Source organism: Charadrius vociferus, unplaced genomic scaffold (assembly GCF_000708025.1).
Source record: "Charadrius vociferus isolate BGI_N301 unplaced genomic scaffold, ASM70802v2 scaffold738, whole genome shotgun sequence".
NCBI lineage: Eukaryota > Metazoa > Chordata > Aves > Charadriiformes > Charadriidae > Charadrius > Charadrius vociferus.
Genome location: NW_009649467.1, coordinates 12519 through 29637, shown reverse-complemented (window position 1 = coordinate 29637; position 17119 = coordinate 12519).

Below are 17119 nucleotides of genomic sequence, written 5' to 3'. Positions count from 1 at the left end.
CTTCCGATTCTCTCCCCCATCCCACAGGGGGCGGGGAGTGAGAGAGTGGCTTTGTGGTGCTTAGTTGCTGGCTGGGGTTAAACCGCGGCAACTGCAAACTGTCTCGTCAGCTTCGGACCCGGCACAGACTTCCGCAGCCTCTTTGGTCAAGTTTACAAGAGTGGTTCCGTGAAAGGCATTGGCAAGTCAGTAGGGATTACTTCCAAAATCAGAAAGAAGCATGCCTGTGATTTTTATATAACCAAAGTCTTGCAGGGGAAGATGCAGTTGCAATCTGTCTAGTATAGTGAGCCATGCTGTGCATGCTGGGGTGCTTCGTATCTGCAGGTGGTGTGGCTGTCACAGCAACCTTGGCCTGGCTTTGGTGCACAAACCCATAGGTTTGAAGGAAGGTTCCTTTGATCAGGCAGCTGCCTCCATCTGCTTCTTGGTCTTCTGCAAGCAGAGTGAATTCGCTCACTGCTCTTGGTATTTGACACTTCCTTCTGCCTCCCCAGAACACTCTTTTTTCCTGGAGGCACCATAGAGCCTATACCACATGTTTTCCTGCAGGAATGTATCTGCAATTCTGCTGGTGCTGAATGGTAACTGCATTTGGCAAAAGTTTACTATTTTGCACTTCAAGTAGCCTATATTCATAGATATGCTTAGGAAGGTTGCTGCTTCAGAGCCCAAAACCTTTTTTAGATTATATAAAGACTTAAAAAAGAATAAAAAAGTTAAACTGGTAACTAGGAGGAGATTAATAATTCAGAACATGGAAATGAAAGATGAAAATCAGACAGGCAATAGGTTAATGCTTATGTTCTGCTGACCATACACATTTTAGTATGAAATGCTTTCTCATCACCTGGCAAAAATGCTAATGGCTATAGTTCCCCTGTGGTACAACTGCCCTTCTTTCACCCAGGCAACCACTGAGGATAGTTTTACCTGTCTTTTTAGGAGCATATAGAAAATGGTATTTGTTTTGCATATGCTAGTAGAAATAAACTGCCTTTTTTTTTTTCCTTTTTTCTCTCATTCTGGTCCTCTTTTCTGATCTCTTGAGTTAACCTCTGGTTCTCGGTGTTTAAAAGCATGTTGTCCTTTCTTTGTTGCTATTTCCCTCCTTTCCTTTTTTCCTTTCTCCTTTTTTCTATCCATTTTTCCATTTTACTTTTCCCTTTAGTTTTTTTTCCTTTTTTCCTGTTTTCCCTTTTTTGTTTTTCTCTTTTCTCTTTTTTTGTCTTTTTCCATTTTTATTTTTTATTTTTCCCTTTTTTCCAGGCATGCATCTGTGCTGGAGTTGAAGCCCAGGTACCACAGCCCATGGCCGATGGATGGAGAACAGGAGGCTGAAGCAGCTGCCGGGATTCTGCTGGTGAGCCGAGTCCTGCAAAGGGCTGTAGGGTGGGCAGCTTGGTTAAAGTCACTCTACTGACCCTAGCTCAGAGCTGTGCTCTCAAATGCTGGTAGGAATAATGTTTTTTCTGTTGCAATCCTGAGGGCAGGTGTGAGCAATGCAGGTCCAACTTCCCCCACCCCAGACCTGTAACAACATTCACAAATTCTCTGGTTAAGATTATCCAGAACTGTTGGTTTCAGATCACAGTGTGCATCTCTGTGTGTGTAAAACTAAGCAGAGAGAGAGAGAGCAATTCAGGAGTCGATTTTTTTTCTGTTGTCACCTACTTAGCTAGGGAGTCACCTTTTTCCTCTTTTGAAATCTTGTTTTGCTGCTGTGTGCTGAATGAGATGCTCTTCTCGCCAAAGAAAAGGCAACTACAGGAAAGTGAGAAGACAAGTTTAGAAATGACTAGTACTGCTGTAGGAAATCTATGATGTACCTTAATTGTATTCATTTGCGGCCACAGATAAAAGGCTGATCTGTAGCATCTTGTACAGTTACCAGTGCTTCCACAACCACAGTCTTGCCCCAAACCAGGGTAAGAATTGGGGTAGTGGACATTTCTCTGCCAGATAGGAAGGGAGTATTGCGAGTATGAATGTAGAGGGAACAGCTCTGGATTTATTCATTCCCACATATGCTGCATAAATGCTGCATCCCATGGGCAAAGCAGAGACCAGAATCTGTGATGTTGTTTGAACATTGGCTTGGCAAAGGGGAAAGGCCAGGACTTGTGGCTTTTAGACACTTGGTTGCAAAGCTCCAGAGGCCAAAGTGTATGTCAGGGTGGGAGCGGTAGTGGAGAAGAGGTTAATGTGGTCTAAACTGCAGCTTACAGCAGCTTTGTGAAATTGTAATCTTTGGGGGACAGCTTAGCTGTTGCTTCTTGAAGAACATGGGGGTGAGTTACTTCCTCTGTCAGTTGCCGAAGGGAGCTGCTCCAGAGCCGGGCTGACCCACAGCAGAGCAGCAGTGCTCAGCACACAGGGTTTTTTTCCTGATGTAAGGATACACCGGGGCAGCAGAGAGACCTGCCAGGAGCTGGCAGTCAGTCAGGGTATGGCACGGCAGTTCACGCGAGAAGGGCGCCTCTTCAAAGGAGGATCGTTCCACTGGTAGAGCACTGGGCATCATTCTGTGACCATCTGCACAGGTCAAGGGCACTTATCCTACCTGACCCTCAAGGCAGAATGGTGGGCACACATCAGAGAGCAAAGGCTGAAGCTTGAGCTCAGGGCTCTGCACCATCCACCCCAGCGGTGACTGATGCCTCCACCCAGACCGAGCTGCTGAAGGGACAGCGCAGACCTCGGACTGCAGGAGGTGCCTGGACCTTTCTCTTGGGGCAGGCATAGGTGGCACACCTGCCTGCAAAAGGTGTGCCCAGGTGAAGGACCTCCTGCAGCAGGTGGCTGAGCTGCAGGAGGCGGTGAGGAGGCTGTGAAGCATCAGGGAGTCTGAGAAGGAGATAGACAGTTGGTTACAAGCCCAGCCTGCAGTGGACCCACAGCCAAACAGTCAGAAGCTCCCACACTGGCACACACAGAAGGAAGGGAGGCCAGTAACACAGAATGGAAGCTTGTAACTGCAAAGACCAGCAGGAGGAAGAGACTTCCCCCAAAAGCTGAGTTGCCCTTGCAAAACCGCTTCACTGCTCTGCAGAGCGAAGAGGCAAAACCTACTGGAGGGGCGCTGGAGCTGAGTAAGACTACCCGATCTGCTCCATGTATAACAACCAGTGCAATTAAGGAAAGGCAACTCTCTTCCGAGAGGTACAGAGGCACCCATTTGCTGGCCTGATGCACTCTCTAGGTAGGTGTGCTGCTTACCAGGGGCTTGTACCAGGGGTGTCGCTGAGAGACTATCAAACCTCGTGCAGTCCTCAGACTGTTATCTGCTGCTGCTGTTTCACATGGGCACCAGTGATGCAGGTGGAAGCAGCCTGAAGACTATCAAGAAGGATTATAGAGCTCTGGGAGCAGCAGTCAGGGACTCCGGGGCCACAGGTAGTGTTTTCATCAATCCTCCCGTTCAAAGGGAAGGGGGTTGATAGGGCCAGATGAATCTGGCAAATCAATAACTGGCTACAGGACTGGTGCCACAGCCAGGGGTTTGGCTTCTTAGATCATGGGACTCACTTTGAGAAAGTTTACTGGGGTCAGATGGGGTCTACCTGTCAGAAAAAGGGAAAGAACATCTTTGGTGAGAGGCTTGCCAACCTTGTGAAGGGGGCTTTAAACTAGAGTTGCTGGGGGAGGGGAACCACAATCCATCCCACTCCTACCAATATGATGCCAATACCAGTAACAGAGGTTCAAAACCTGGAGAAGGGTTGCAGATCAGCAGGAGAGCACCTGGAGTGCAGCTTAAAGGAAAACTAGCCACTCCAGCCAGTACAAATAGCTTCATCGCGGGCTCAACTTAAATGCCTCTTTGGAACCACACGTAGCACAGTGAACAAACAAGAGGAGTTAGAGATGTGCGCACGCCTGCAAGGCTGTCATCTAATGGCCATCATGGAGAAATGGTGGGATGGCTCCTATGACTGGAGTGTTGGAATGGAAGGATACAGACTCTTCAGGAAGGGCAGGCAGGGAAGAAGAGGCGCGGGTTTCGCCCCTATGCCAAGGACCAGCTGGAGTGCAGGGAGCTCTGCCTGGGGATGGATGAGGAGCTGACCAAGAATTTATGGGTCAAGATTAAAGGGAGGGCAGGGACAGGTGATGTTACAGCGGGGGTCTCCTACAGGACACCCAACCACAAAGACTGAGTGGATGAGGCCCTCCAGAGACAGATAGGAGCAGCCTCCTGTTCACAAGCCCTGGTCCTCATGGGGGACTTCAGCCACCCTGATATCTGTTGCAAGGACAACACAGCAGGACATAAACAAACCTAAGTTCCTGGAATGTGGTGATGGTAAGTTCCTTCTCATGAAGTTCAGCAAGGCCAAGTGGGTTATGTCAATCCCAAGTACAAATATGGGAGAGCAGCCCTGAGGAGAGAGACTTGGGAGTGTTGGTCAATGAGAAGCTCAACATGAGCCAGCAATGTGTGCTCGCAGCCCAGAAATCCACCGGCATCCTGGGCTTCATCAAAAGGAGCACAGCGAGCAGGTCGAGGGAGGCAATTCTGCCCCTCTACTCCGCTCTGGTAAGACCCCACAGGAGTACTGCATCCAGCTCTGGAGTCCCCAGCGTAAGAAGGACATGGACCTGTTTGAGCAGGTTTAGAGGAGGGCCACAAAGATTATCAGAGGGCTGGAGCACCTCTCCTATGAGGACAGGCTGAGAGAGTTGGGGTTGTTCAGCCTGGAGAAGAGAAGGCTCCGGGGAGACGTTGTAGCAGCCTTCCGGTGTCTGAAGGAGGCCCACAGGAAAGCTGAGGAGGGACTTTTCACAAGGGCATGTAGTCATAAGATGAGGGGTTACAGTTTTAAACTGAAAGAGGGTAGATTTAGATTAGATATTAGGAAGAAATTTTTCACTCCGAGGGTGGTGAGACACTGGCCCAGGTTGCCCAGAGAAGCTGTGGCTGCCCCATCCCTGGAGGTGGTCAAGGCCAGGTTGGATGGGGCTTTGAGCAACCTGGTCTAGTGGGAGGTGTCCCTGCCCATGGCAGGGGGGTTGGAACTAGGTGATCTTTAAGGTCCCCTCCAACCTCAAACCATTCTATGATTCCTACCAAACTAAGCATCTGTAATACTTCTTCCATGGCTTTGTCCCTTTTCCTTAAAAGCAGTGAAGAGAAAACAGATTTTATAGTTGACTGGACACCAGGTTTTGCTTTAGTTTGAGTATATTTTCACAGCACACACTGACACAGTGTGCTTAGTTTTTCATACATGCTGAGTTCTGAGTACAATATTCTGAAGAACTGACTAACATCAAACATGTATCCAAAATCAATATTTATATAACATACCAATGGAGGTCTGCTGAAATGGTGCTGGTTATGTAGGTGCTTAGGATATGAACAGCTTAGAATCACTAAATAGCATGTAAGGTAGAGAATTGCAATTGAAAATTAAGCGTGCTGTGGGAGGAGTTACATTTAATAGAAATGTGACTGTTTCAATACCTCTATTATACTTCATAAGTCTGAAGTAAAATGAAAAAGAGAGCAAAAAATAACGTGTTACTGGTATCTCCAGTATCATACTTCATAAATTGCCTTTCTTGACCTGGGCAACATATGATAAGTCTGATCAGATTAAGTGCAATGGATTTGATGCACCTAATTCAAATCATAATGAACTTCATTCTATGTTAGTGATATGAAAAGGTTGGTACATTTGGCAGCCTTCGATTTACAAAAGGTTTCCACAGTGGAACAAGCAGAGCACAGTGTCGGAAACACAAACACTCTAACTAGCGTCTGGCTCTTCCACTAATGAGAAATAACTGCATACTTTTGGACGAGTAAACTAGCAAGGACTTAACATTGTTGCCTTAACTTACTTGTAACCACTGACAATATGGCCTGCTAATTTATTCCTACTGTTTTTTGTTACTGCAAAGCATCTTTTAAATGTAGCTTTACCTGACTGTTTTTGCTGCTGATTGATGGAAATCTGTATTCCTTATTTCTCCCTATTGGCTTGGTGTCAGACTGATCAGGACCTCGTAAGTGGTTATCACCACTGTAGAAGAAAGCCAAAATGCAAGAACAGGAGATATCAGTCATCATCACAAGTCAAATTCATTAAAGAGGAGGAACTGTTTTAAGTAAAGATTTCCATGCCAAAAGGGCAATAACAGGTAAAAGTGTTCATGTAATTTATTCAAAGAATTTTGTGATAACTGTCAAGTTATTCAACAGTTTTCTTTCATTATCATTTACTTCATGTACATTGACTTGGCAAAGCCTTTAGGAACACATTTAATCAGAAGTATGCAAATGGTCCTGCTAGCTTCAACAGGAAGTCGGCACTTAGGAATAGCAAATCTTAAATATTTTCTTAAATGTTGAGACATATTGGTACTAGCTATATATGATGAGTTATGCAGTCTTCATTTTTTTTTTTTTCTGCAGTGCAGTTGGAGAACTTTTCTGCAGGTTTTCAAATATTCCCTAAGCAGGGCTGTGCAAATCATTCTAGTGAAGCTGCTACTGGGTGACCTGAACCAAAAATGTTTCTGGTTCCGTGCGAAAACATAAATCCAAGGGAGAGAGTAAAGAATTATTTTTTGTTTGAATAAACCTTTTTATTAATCACTAAATATTTTTTAAAAACGGAATGTGCTAAACCTGGTCCCAAAATAACACTTTAAATTAAAAATCAAAATGCTGTGCATTATGTCATAATATATATTTTTCCTGATGTGCCTATTGCATGATGCAAGTTTGCAAAGGTTTTGGTTTCTCCAAACTGCCTTCCACAGAGAATGAACTATTTATAAGAAAAAATAATTTGGCTTTCCTTCTGTCATGATTTCTTCAACCGAGTTCGTCAAATGTTGCAAATACTTAGCAAGTGCTGCATACAGTCTTTGTTTTCTATCCCTCATGATGGAAGCAGGATTTTTCTTTCAGTAGGGCATTAGAGGGTTGACACCCTAACTCTGGTCATATGTACTTATAGTAATATGTAACCCGTACTGTGTTTTTCCTTTCCATAAATTGAAGACTTTGCAGAAGAGCCTAAAGGCTTAAATTCAGATAGCCTAATTTCTACCTCAGTTTTTGTACATCGTGTTTCCTACTGTCTGGCCGTAGATCTTCAGAAAGGTTTAAAGGTTCACCAGGAAAAATATTTTACAAAGGAATTTAGGGGAGAATTAGAAAATCTGAATCTGAGCTTCGAGTGTCTTTATCTCCATATAACAAACAGGTTAACTAAGACACACGTAATGAAAGAGCTTGCCCAAAGTCCCATTAGAAGTGGGTGGAGAAGTGAAGAGCAGAAGCTGGTTGTCCAGGCTCCTCCCTGTTTCCCCCATCAGGGCTATACCTGTGTTTGATGCAGCATGCTGGTGAAATACAATCAGTTCTCTACGTCTGTCTGTGCCTATTTTTTCGTCTTTACCAGAGGGCGGCATGTGGGCCTTCAGAGCTGTAAATGCTTCAGGCTGTTCCATTTCAGATATTACAGTGATCATATTTTTGATTGTGGAACCCTGGCAATATTTTGAAATCTTATGTGTGCCTTCTCTTTCTTTATAACCATCTAGATGCAGGACTCCTGGAGACAAATGCTATGGAAAAAGGCCTCTGTGACATAAGTCCCTACTGGCACTGACCGTATAAGTAGAAAGACACCTAGACAGAAGGTAAGAAATGCCCTTTTTATTTTTTAATTCTTCACTGATGTAAAGCCTAATGAGGTGATTTTAATTTATTTGGCTACCAGCAACAGTATTTAAATGAAGCACGTAATTTGTTAAATACTAACAAATATGCTTCAGGCTGTAAAGCTAATGTGATTTTTTGCTTCACTGGTAGCCTTGGAGGCATTTGATTTCCCCTTGCCCAAACTTCAGCTTCATCTGTAAGCAGGCCATACCAGCAGATTTATCAAGCTTTTCTGTTTGTCACGTTTTAAAATACGGTGTTTTACATTCTTCTTTAGCCTATTGGACCCTTCCTTGAGCCCCTTCCAAAGCCATTGCTGCCTGTACATCTGCCATTTCAAACGTGTGTCTGTGCAGGAACGCCGAGCGAGCCGTGCTGTCTGCTCAGCTCTTGTTCCATGGAACGTGTTGTCACTTGTATATAATTTTTCTGCTCGGTTTGTTTCTTACATTGCATTCAGTTTAGATGGTGGAAGTTTCTGACAACTGGACACTGAATCCTCCTCTAATCATTTAGTCAAACAGAAGGCTATAGATTTTAGGACCTTATCACAGCTTTCATTGTGAGTGCTTATATGCATCCTGCATCTAAATTTTCCTAATCTTTTTTTGGCCTTCACCCTGTAATTTGTGAGACAGAGCAGGCAGTGTGGAGTCCTCTGGAAGCATCACAGAACTAAATGCTCACACTATGTCACGCTTACTACCTTGCTCATGGAAGGACGTGGGATATTTGAAAATATAATGGGTCCTATGTATAATTTATTATTTGAGAGTATTTTATGAAGGTTGTGTGGTTATTTTGGGGGAGGGAGGAAAGGGAGTATTGTTTGGTTATTTTCCAGACAGAATGATATATGAAGCTCCAGAGAGCTATTTTAACCATCTGATACACATAAAACTGGACTAAGAGGTAGTTTGAATGATAGATTTTCTTTTCTTTTTTTGGTGAGAATTCTTTTGATATGAAGCTGCATAAATATTGGAGTCTTTTATAATGACTGTAGCTGCAGAGATTTTGATGGTCATTTTTAATACATCAAAGTAAATTGCTATTAGAGGGAAAAATGAAATGCTCTCCAGCTGTAGAACACTGAAATGAATGTGCATCTGTGGAGATATTGGGAATGGTTGTTAGGGAGCAAGACCAGTCTTAAAAGGCCAAAGAAACGTTGATTGTAATAACTGTATTCGGTAAAAAATATAGACACACTACAAAATTTCAAGTAATATACAGAGTTAATACAATGTTCTTGCAGGATCATTTTGCCAGGAAAAGGGGGAATTATTCTTTTATTCCAGATAGAGGGAGGAAAAGCATTATTTGACTCACAAATCTTCTGGAAGAACACTTGTGTTCTCTGTCAAATATATGCAAATTAAACAGTATTTTAAATCTTTTCGCTGGGTTCTGCTGGACGGAACATGTCTCAAGGGCAATCCAAGGAAGGGGAACATTTGATAAACACACATGGCTCCAGGCAGAGCTCTGTGCATCCCCACAGAGCCATGATGCCAGTGAGCTTTCTGCTGTGCCATGCATTTTTTCCTCCTCCTTCAGGGTCTGAATCAAGTCTATTTGAAATCAGTGGGGCTCTTTCTGTAGACTTTAAAGAGCTCTGTATCAAGCACTGTGGAGGAAGTGCAGGTCAGGAAGTACTGATCTGAGCTTCATTGCCTTTTGCTTTCCTTTTCCTTTACTTGCCTTAATTTCAGAAGGGAACATGCAATATTCCATCTGTTCTCAAGCAGTCTCGGGCCATGAGCCACCAGATCCTGGCACTGTGTCATTGGGCTGTCAGAAAAGCAAGGAGCACAGTTGTTCTTCTGTTCTCCTGGCTCCCTTCATGTCTGGCTCCTTCCACCAGATCTTCTTTTCCTTTCTCATTATATGGTGCAGTGGAAGAAAGTATCTGGCATCTTAATAATATTAGTTTTATGGTAATCTGGTCTTCAGCTGTGAGATGAACATCAGATGCTTACATGGTCTCTCTACCCACACACAATATGTGTGCATATAAATTTATACTATTCATTCCTGTTATACTTTTTTTTTTTTTTCCAGAATTTAAAAATTACTATGAGTGGGTATTTACGCAAGAGAGGCAGAAATAGAGGATGTCCTCATCCTGCTACAGGGATAACTGCTATTGCTTGGCTCTTCTTGCATCTAATGGAAGGACAAAAGACTGCCTGGAATCACATTGCTGAAAACTGGATCAATTTTGGAAGCAACATAAAATTCTTCCCTCTGCATGTAAACGGGTGTTTTTCCAGGCATGCCCAGACCAGGCTACGACCATTTGAAAACGAGGGACCAAATACTGTACCCTCTTCCCTCCCTACTGCTGTCCTTCTGGTGTCCAGCTTCATGCCCTTTCCCCTCCATTTCCTTCCCTTGGCTTTCTGATAACTGAGCGTGGAAGATCCTTAATAGTGCTTGCAAAAGGTCATGGGAGGCTGGAGCAGCTGTGAGTTAGGGGTCAGATACTCTGATGAGGGGGAACTTGAGGCATAGCCAACCTCTTCCAAAGGACAATGCAGCAAGGTTGGATTTTGCTTGTCAAAATCAGCAACAGCACTCTTCTGGAAACAGCGTCTTCCTCCTTCCTTTTGCTGATTTTCAGTGTCTAGATTTGTGATGACCTTCCTGTAGCAGAGAAATTTTGCTTCAGGCAGATTTTTGCAGAACAAAAGTCTTGTAATCCTCTCCGCTGGTAGAGGAAAATATGTTTTGTAGAGAAACATTTTCTGGAGGTGGAGTCCCAAATACCCCTCCCACCTCCTTTCCTCCACACCAAAAGGATGATTCCTAAGTGAAACAAGAAGATGCATTTTGCAAAGCAAGATTACAGTTAGTAGTTAAATATATTTGTGAGATAAGCAATATCACTGAAAAGATAACTCTTCTCATTCCTTATCCCAAAGAAAAAGGAACAAAACCCCACCTTTAACAAAGTACTTAAAGCCTCCAATATAGCATACAGCAGATGTAGTCCAAAGTTTGAAAGAAGATAAACCAGAGAAATTTCATGTTAATCATGTAAAAAAATATTATTTTGGGTCATCTTCCTTGGTTGCTGCTACTCTTTGTCGTGTTGCCTAATATTTGAGCCCTTGCCACTGGTCAGAGGGGAGCTGTGGGTTCCTGTGGAGACCAGCAGTGACGCTGGTAGCCCATGAGCGTGCCCAGGCAAACACTGCGTGTTGTGGGCGATTGAGGTCCCTAGATAACAGCTGGGTAAACCTGATGAATCTGAAATGTATACTGAATTCAGGTATGCAAGAAGACCAGGAGATGCACTCATGTCTGGAATGTGACCACTGATGCTTTTTATTAACTGTGAACTCTCTGAATGGTTTTATACGTTCGGCCAAAGGGGAAACGAGAAAATGCGCGAGTCTAGTGTTGAGCCGAACAGTGAAAGAAGCTGAAGTGGAAAAAACCCCAACTACCAATTTTTTGCTATTATGTGTGCTGGCAGTTTACCCAACAGGTTGCTGATAACTTACTTGGTAACTCTAGGACGTTACAGGTTTCCATGGTGGCAGACTATGAAGAAAAAATGTGAACTGGCATTTTTCACCCCTGCAGTTCTATAGCTCCTTGAAATAGAGGAGTTTGCTCAGAAATTGCATCTTGAGGTAGAAGCTGGGGAAGTTGGAAAATAGACCATCTACCCAAGCAACTTGCTGCTCCGGCTCAGAGCTGTGGAAGGGACAGGGGATAAAGTAGGCCTGCTGTACTGGCTTTGTGCCAAAGGAGTCTTACCCTGAGGACAGATCTACCAGCAACATTTTTGTACGCCAAGTTCTTGGCACTTTACCTATATTCATTGTGGTTCCTTCCTTACGTGTCTAGAGAGCTAGACTCTGGAAACACTGGCAAAAATACTATTTTTACAAAAGAGCTATCTTGAAAATTGCTCGTTAGGAAAGAGGACACCGGACAAAAATCATAAAGACACTGATGCATTTGTTTTTTGTCTGGTCTGAGCAGAGGAAAAAGAATATTTTCAGATATGATGTATTGAAATCTCATGGGGGAAAACAACAGAAAGTCATTGATTAATCATGCAATAGCAGGGAAGAAAGTATATGTAATTCCTAGGTATATTTAGTTTCATAAGAAGGCTTCTATTCTTCCATGGAACTCTAATTCAAAGGTTTTGAAGCATCCATATTAGAAGACACTGGCCTGGAGTAGTAGTATGATTGATAAGATGAAAGAAAACTCTGAAAGAACTGGTATTTTCTCTTTTCAAAAAGAAAAGTTACATTAGTGTTCTCAATAGGCTTACAAGCTAGAATCGGGTACAAAAAGCATATAGGCCTGGTTCTGCTGCATGCATCTGATGCTCGTACTTGCACCTGCTCAGAGCAGGTTCAATTGAGGAACTCCCTTGCCATCACATTTTACACCCATGCTGAGGCTCTGTCTAAATTTAAAAGTGAGTAAAGCTTATAAAGCAATGGGAGGAGCAATGAGGAGAAGCAAACACAGTGGGTTTGTGACTCAGTGCAAATTAAATACCCTGAGTCAGAGTCTTAGTCTGTAGCCACAGTGGGATTGGAGTCTCCTTGGCTGGAGAGCTAGGCTCCTCAGCCCTGACTTGTGTAAACTTGCTTGTTAAAGGCTCTGCTCTGCCATGCTTCCTTAGCAATTTCAGTGCAGCCGCCTCTGTTGTCATTCCCAGAAAAGAGAGGTGATGTAGTTGTATCATTCAGGTCCCTGCAGTGCTCAGAGTCAGACCCTTCAGAAGAAGAAAATCTCTGTAGAATTATGAAAACCAGTTCCCAGCTCCCATCAGGTAGTGACTGCAATAGGTATTGAAGCCAGAAGCACACCTGTCCCTTAGAATCCCTCTCCCTCCTTAACGCGATTTAACGTAACTGCAGATGGCCTCATTGCCGTGTGCATAGCCAACCTTCTTTGAATGCCAGCTCACACTGAACAGCTAACGTCTTACTGGGTTTAAAACATTTAAAGAATGACATTGTTATTAGTTTGGAGGCGTAATTTTACTTTTGGACTATATGCATAACCACATATATATTCAATTTGGATTACCTTTTATCACACCCTTTTAAGCTATCTGCCAATAGGTATTTTAGAACATGGATATGATAAAATGATCAAAGAAAAGTGTAGCGTGCTGAATTTACATAGAAACCTCTGCATGAAAGTATAGAATTCTCCTTATGAATTTCACGCAGAACTGCATGTCATTTAGTAAATAAAATGGTATATTTTTCATGTGAATTTTCACAGTTGGTCCATTAAGGGCAAGAGGAACAGCAGTGTAAGAGACCTTAATAGCAATAAGAGCTTTTTCCCCTGGCCAATAGATTCCATTGTCCTTTAAGTGCATTCCTTTATTCTGGCCTTCCCTATTCCCCCTTACACTTGTGTCACTGCTGGAACAAGACCCAAAAGACTATGGAGATTAATCGACCAAACTTTTTTGTTTAAAAGTCTGGTTTTTTTTTAAAGAGCCATCATGTAAAAATGTTTTTACCTCTGTCAGCTCTCTTCACAAACAATACAATACAATTTATTTTCATTCTTATAGCTGATTTGGGCTGTCATGTATGTTATGCCTTTCAGTAAATCAACTTTAATATTTAATACTTTACCTTACTATCTGCAAGCAAAAGGTCTTTTATTTTAATGTCAATATATCTGGCTTACACAGGCATTTAAAATGAATCCCAGTATATCTTAACAAGCTTGTTGAACAGAAAATAATAATAATAACAATAAAACAAACCCGGTTTTCGTTGATAGATATTACCAGCTGTTTTCATTGAAAATGATGAAACAATGAAGGGCTATGAAAGATTTAAAACAAAAGGATTACCTAATTATCTGTATGGATATGAAATTGTACCATCAGGTTTGCAGATGAAGCAAACAAAACTGCCATTTTCTGCTCATGTGGAATGATGTGGGTATTGCAATTTAATTTCTATTATTTTAGCAGGGGCTGAATTAGAGCCATCTGCAGTTCTCCTCTATAAGCATGAGAGAGATTGCAAGAGCTCTATTTTCACATCCCTTTGATACAATAATGGAATTCTGTGATAGAAAAAATAGCAAAAGGAATGATTCTGAGAGAAAAGAGAAGATTGATTGGGGAATTTGGGTAACACTTGGATAAGCAATTTTAAATTCTGGATTGTCAGTAATAGATAGAACTGCTCAGAACTTAAGAAAACCCATCTGAGCTGAGGCTTTCATTCAAAAGGTTTGACAAAAAAAAAAAAGTAGGTACCTGCAATAGGAGGAGAGGAAATGGAAAGGCCAGTTATCTTAACTGAAAGAAAAAAGATTATGCATCAGCATTGATTAGTCCCTAAAGAAGCCCTACCATTTTTAACTTGCAGTGTGTGTTTAAATTGGTGAAGGAGTACGAATGAACTTAAGTTTTATGTCTCTGTGTGTGTGTGCACTTTAAATGCAGTTGTACCATTCAGTTAAGCCTGATGGTTTAATTTTAATTCCCAGATTATGGCATTTTACATTTGGGAAGGAGAATGCAATTCTGAGCATAAGAATGAGATGGCTCTGATACAAATAGGTTTTTGAAACAGTTTTTTTTTGTTTTTCTTTTTTTAAATTTTATTTTTAAAGATAAAAAGAAAGACTTTTCTGTACTTGAAAGACATAAAGAGGAATTCCGCCACAGCAGAGGTGTTAACCATTACAAAACATCCATGTTAAAGAGCCCAGAACGCCACGTTCAGCCGCTGCCTTGTTCCTCCCCTAGAGAGGGTGGAGATAAGATACCCCAAACACATCTGTCTTTGAGAGAGTGTATCCAATCCTGCATCTCCCTAGCTGTGTAAACGTATTTATAGGTGTAAAACTCTGTATCCTTTGGGGCTGGGGAAGGGACATATTACACCCATTTAAATCTAACATCGTTTTATTTGCATGTCTAAAGCCCAGCTATTATTTGGTGTGTGTAAAACAGCCCCAGACGCATAGTCTGAGAGGAAGAATGGAGATGGCACGGTTAAAGCCGCTCTGCAAGCCATTTCTGTATCCTCCTGGGTCTTTGGCACCTGGTGAAACCGAATGGCCAAAGAGGTCTCCTTAAGTTATGGCAGCTCAGCCAAGGGACCAGCACGGCTTCCTGCTCAGGCCCTCAAATGGCAGCCTGGGGGTGGTCTTCCTCACCAGCCCTGCTGGGTGGGGAGGGCTGATGAGGGGTAGCTCAGGGACTCCAGGCTGAATTGAAGCTTTCCTGAAGTTCTGATGCTGTTACACGGTAAAGTGCCTTTATGAAACAACGACTCCACTCAGGATTTAAAGCTAAAGGTATCTCCTCTACATAGATGCTTTGCTCCGCCTGCCTAGAATAAATGACAGGCAGAAGGGATTAGCATCCTGTTTACCATAGCTGGTTCTCACAGCAACAAGCAGCATAGCTACAGAATGGTGACAACTTCTCTCAAGACCACGTCGAGGGATAGAATAACAGGCAAAGTAAGAAACCCGCATAATCAGAGGTATTGATAGAAACTAGCAGGATTCGCTGGTAGGCTTCGTTCTGTGTAGGATGTGATAAAACTGCATTTTTAAATGGGCAAGATATTCTCATGTAATAAATGTCCCTGTTTTTTCTTCTCCTGTAGTTTAGCTCTGTTACTCAGGATGATCAGGCAACACACCTGCCAAAATTTATTCTAGAATATAGACGATTGTCATGACATACACCTAGTTTAACTGGGAATAATTCAGAAGATAAGATGTCCCAGTGCATTCCTCTGTGTGGTGAGCTGTTTGTCATTTCCTGTTTCAGTGCAGATGCTAGCAGAGTACAGACCTGGAGATAAGTGTTTTAAATAGGGCATCCAATAGGTCTGAACCAGAGTTTCATAAATATTCAAGCAAACACTGCTTCCCTTGAAGACTGTGGTTAAATTTGCTAAACCCCATAGTTTCAACAAGACTGTACAATTGCGCTCAGTATAAACCTTGTGATGTTAAGTCTTCAGATCACCTACTGCCATTTTGTAAAATCTGCCAATTGTTTAAAGGACTACTTTAATAACAAAACATAATAAACTGTGAAGAAAATATTATTGACTTGGCCATATTAGTCCATATTTAGTTAGGCCAAAGGAAAAAAAATGGGTTTAAGAGAGAAAGAGAAGGAAGAATAGACAAAGAACGAAGAAGAGGGACACACTGAAACTGCATATATCTAAATGGCTACAGCAAAATGAAAAGGAATTGTTTTCCATTTCTGAGGTGAATATAGGAAGAAATTATATCCTTAGGTTTGAGCAAAGATGATTTACATTAGCTGTTAGGAAAATTTTCAAACTGCAACTTTCGAAAGCATTTAAAATCCATAACTGTTTCATTCCCATCCCAGAGAGAGGAGAGTGGGGAGAAACGACTGCCAAGAACGATCTCTGTGTTTGCATGATCTCCTTGTCTGTTGTTCCCCTACCACAGGATTCTCCTTGGAAGGATATGATATGATTCATCAAGTGAATATTCAGTTAGAACGAAGGGGTTCACCTAGGCTCTGATTCATCTGCAATCTATATTTATATCCTTGCTATTATTTAGTTTACTCAGCGGAAGAGCTACACCATTATTTTCTGTTGCTCTATAAATATAGATGAGAAACGGTTTTGTTGATACATTTAAATAAGGTGAGCAGCAGAAGAAATTCAACTCGGAGCACATTGCCACATCTAACAGCTAAATCAGACTTTTGTAAGGAAATATGACTGAACTGATGTGGCATTTGCTGTTTTTCTGGAAACGTGCAGAAATAGAAGTGTGGGGGAAAAGGGGGGAGAAGAGAAACAAAATAGATGGAGTATTCAGGCTGGAGAACTGTCTCCAGTATTTGAGCTGAAATTCTCTTAAAGTACAGAGTACTGAGCCTACATCTGTGGATTTTTTAACTTCAGTAATAAATTGTCTCTGGATGTGCCAGTCAAGACAAGGGCTTGTAGGAGTTGTAAAGTTAACATAAGCTCTCACCTTGCAAGGAATTGCATGTGCTGAACTTCACTTATATGCAAACATATATGCATGCAAACCTGGATATTTACAGGTGGTAGATCTTGGGCCAGATCTGAACAGCATTTGTGACGGGGCATTGTATTTATTGCTAAGGTTAGTCAAATGGAGAGGTGATATTCAGTCTTGATTCACAGGTGCCTTAAGACTCATATGTGGAAGTGTGCATCAAGCTGAGTGAAAACCTGACTATAGTTTCTATTCCAAACAAACTAGCAAATTGGCAAGACTAACGGTTTCTGTCACAAGCGTTTTATTCTTAACATACTGATGTATAGGACTCTTTAGATTAGTTTGACCTAGGTAGTTTAAAAAAAAAAAAAAAAAACTTTTCTTTTTTTCTTTTTGACAATGAAAATGTGAGAGCAAGTTTATATGCTGAGAATGCTC